At 45.4% G+C, this 3,338-nt stretch overlaps 1 pseudogene; it reads left to right on the plus strand.

Moving 5' to 3' along the window:
• The first annotated feature begins 569 nt into the window (after positions 1 to 569).
• On the plus strand, positions 570 to 1,805 carry LOC105993782 (annotated as a pseudogene).
• The last annotated feature ends 1,533 nt before the right edge of the window (positions 1,806 to 3,338 follow it).

The following is a 3,338-nucleotide window of genomic DNA, read 5'->3' on the forward strand; positions in this document are numbered from 1 at the left end:
GGGGGTTTAGCACAGCGGAAGGGCGCCTGCCCCGCATGCGCAAGGCCCTGGTTTCGGTCCTCAGCCCTGGGGGGAAAAAAAAAGCTACAAAAGACCCACTCACCCATAAGTCTTTACTCTTTTTTTGTGGTGGTTGTTTTTGAGTTGGTCCTGGGGCTTGCACTCTGGGCCTGGGCTCTGTCCCTCAGCTCTTCAGCTCAAGGCTAGCGCTCTACGAATTGAGCCACTACACCACTTCCCGTTTTCTGGTGGTTTATTGGAGATAAGAACGTCTCGGCCTTTCTGCCTGGGCTGGCTTTGAACCGTCAGCCTCTTGAGTAGCTAGGATTAGGGGTGAGCCAACGACGCCCAGCTAGTCTCTCCTCTTTTTCTCTTTTCTTCTCCTCCCTCTTCACATACCTCCATCTTGTGTGGGCTGGCAGTTTGCTCTCCCCCAATAAACTCTTTTCTACCTGAGCCATGTAGTGGTCTCCTTTCACAGAACCTTTCAGCTCTTTTTGTACAAGAGTGCAAACATGGCTCCCATATTTAATAAAAGACTGAGCTGAGCCTCTTTTCCAGCTGGAACCATGGCGGGTGCCGAAACCAATAAGGAAAAGCAAAGGAATTTCGCCGAGCTGAAAATAAACGCTCCTGAGAAAGAAATGTGCCCAGAAGATGCTTCGAAAGGCCAGGAGGAAGCTGATCTATGAGAAAGCTAAGCACTACCACAAATACAGGCAGCCCGGCGCCGGTGGCTAACACCTGTAATCCTAGCTACTCAAGAGGCTGAGATCTGAGGATCAAGGTTCAAAGCCAGCCCAGGCAGGAAAGTCCATCAGACTCTTATCTCCAACAAAACACTAGAAAACCGCAAGTGGTGTTGTGGCTCAAGCGGTAGAGCGCTCGCCTTGAGCTGAAGAGCTGAGGGACAGCGCCCAAGCCCAGAGTTCAAGCCCTATGACCTACAACAACAACAACAAAAATAGGCAAACTGAGATCTGAATGGCTAGAATGGCCAGGAAAGCAGGCAACTTCTGTGTACCTGCAGAACCTAAATTGGCATTTGTCATCAGAGGTATCAACGGTGTGAGTCCGAAAGTCTGTAAGGTGTTGCAGCTTCTTTGTCTTTGCCAGATCGTCAATGGCACCTTTGTTAAGCTCAATAAGGCTTCATTAATATGATGAGGATTGTGGAACTATATATTGCATGGGGTACCCAAACCTGAAGTCAGTAAATGAGCTCATTTACAAGTGTGATTATGGCAAAATTAATAAGAAGCGGATTGCCTTAACCGATAATGCTTTGATTGCTCGATCTCTTGGTAAATATGGCATCATCTGCATGGAGGATCTGATTCATGAGATCTATATTGGAAAATGCTTCAAGGAAGCAAATGACTTCCTGTGGCCCTTCAAGTTATCTTCTCCCAGAGATGGCATGAAGAAGACCACTTACTTAGTAGAAGGTAGAGATGCTGGCAACAGGGAGGATCAGATCAATAGGCTTATTAGAAGAATGAACTGAGGTTTCTGCCATGGTTTTTTTTGATCAGTTGTGGAGCTTGAACTCTGGGCGTGGGCGCTGTCCCTGTGCTCTTCAGCTCAAGGTGAGCACTCTACTGCTTAAGCCACAGTGCCACTTCTGGTTTTCTAGTGGTTTTTATTGGAGATAAGAGTCTCTCGGACTTTTCTTCCTGTCCAGGCTGGCTTTGAACTGCAATCCTCAGATCTCAGCCTCCTGAGTAGCTAGGACTACGAGTGTGAGCCACCCGCGCCTGGTCCATGTTATTTTTGTAATTGGGTCTGTTAATAAACAGTGATGCTGGCCAAAAAAAAAAAAAAAAAAAGACTGATCTGAGCAGTGTGTCAATGGCTCATGCCTATCTATAATCCTAGCTACTCAGGAGGCTGAGATCTGAGGCTTATAGTCAAAAGCCTGGACAGGGAAGCCCAGCTAACTCTTATTTCCAATTAATCACCCAAAATCTGGGAGTGGAGCTGTGGCTCAAGTGATAGAGTGCTAGCTCAGGGACAGTGCTAAGGCTTTTGACACATACACACACACACACACACACACACACACACACACACACACACACACACACACAATCTGAGACCTAAACACTGGATTTTCCATACTCATAACTGTTTTCCCATGACTTTGTAATGCATCATTTAAAAGTAATCTAATTTTGCAGCCAGGTGCTAGTGGCTCATGCCTATAATCCTAGCTACTCAGGAGGCTGAGATCTGCGGTTCAAAGCCAGTCTAGGCAAGAAAGGTCTATGAGACTCTTAGCTCCAATAAACCACCAGAAAACTAGAAGTGGCGCTGCGGCTCAAGTGGTAGCACGCTTGCCTTGAGCTGAAGAGCTGAGGGACAGCACCCAGGCCCAGAGTTCAAGCACCACGTTCAACCAAAAAAAATTAATTTTGCAATACTGTACAGATCCTAGCTACTCAGGAGGGTGAGATCTGAGGATCACGGTTCAAAACCAGCCAGGGCAGGAAAGAAGCGAGACTCCTATCTTCAATAACCACCAGAAAACCGGAAGTGGCGCTGTAGCTCAAGTGGTAGAGCGCTTACCTTGAGCTGAAGAGCTGAGGAACAGCACCCAGGCCCAGAGTTCAAGCCCCACGACTGACCAAAAAAAAAAAAAAAAAAAGAGTAACATCTATAGCATCTATTTCTAGCAGATTAACTCTGGAGCCAACCAACCTAATTAATTACCTTGCAACCTTGCACATTTTAAAGGTACTGCCATACTCTAACTCACTTCTCCATAGGGTCCCATGAGCCAAAATTACAACAAAGCTAATCTGAAAGGACAAAGGAACACAGAGGTGAAGCATAGTTTAAGTGTAACCTCATCCTAGCCCAACCTCACAACTGACTGAATAGCTAAAACAGGTAATCCTGGGAGGAAAGGCAAGCCATATCAGATGCATTTTTTTCTTCAGAGTGCAGTATCTTCAGAGTCTTATTTCCAGTCTGCTACATTACCAGAAAGATAAAGGGCAAAGGTCTGGAGTCTAGAATATTCAAGAAAAGGTCCAACTATGCTGATAGTCTAGGGTCTAAAAGGTTAAATGCGAATTTATTCCTGCTAAATTAAATAAAATTGTCTACACCTTCTTTATCTGAGTTTTGAGGGAAAGACTGATCATCAGAGAAACCATTTTGTAGCCTGGAGGTGTTAGGGTAGGGTGTTGTGGGAATTTCCCAAAGCTTTATAGAAAGCATCACATTTATCACTATGACCTTAGCCAGCTATCTTGAAAGAAGAAATATTATCTTGGTAGATAAGCTTTGGTTTTTCTCCGGACCTAGAATGTGTACACAGTAGCAAGATCAGA

The sequence above is a fragment of the Dipodomys ordii genome, unplaced genomic scaffold, assembly GCF_000151885.1.
Source record: "Dipodomys ordii isolate 6190 unplaced genomic scaffold, Dord_2.0 Scaffold100, whole genome shotgun sequence".
Lineage (NCBI taxonomy): Eukaryota > Metazoa > Chordata > Mammalia > Rodentia > Heteromyidae > Dipodomys > Dipodomys ordii.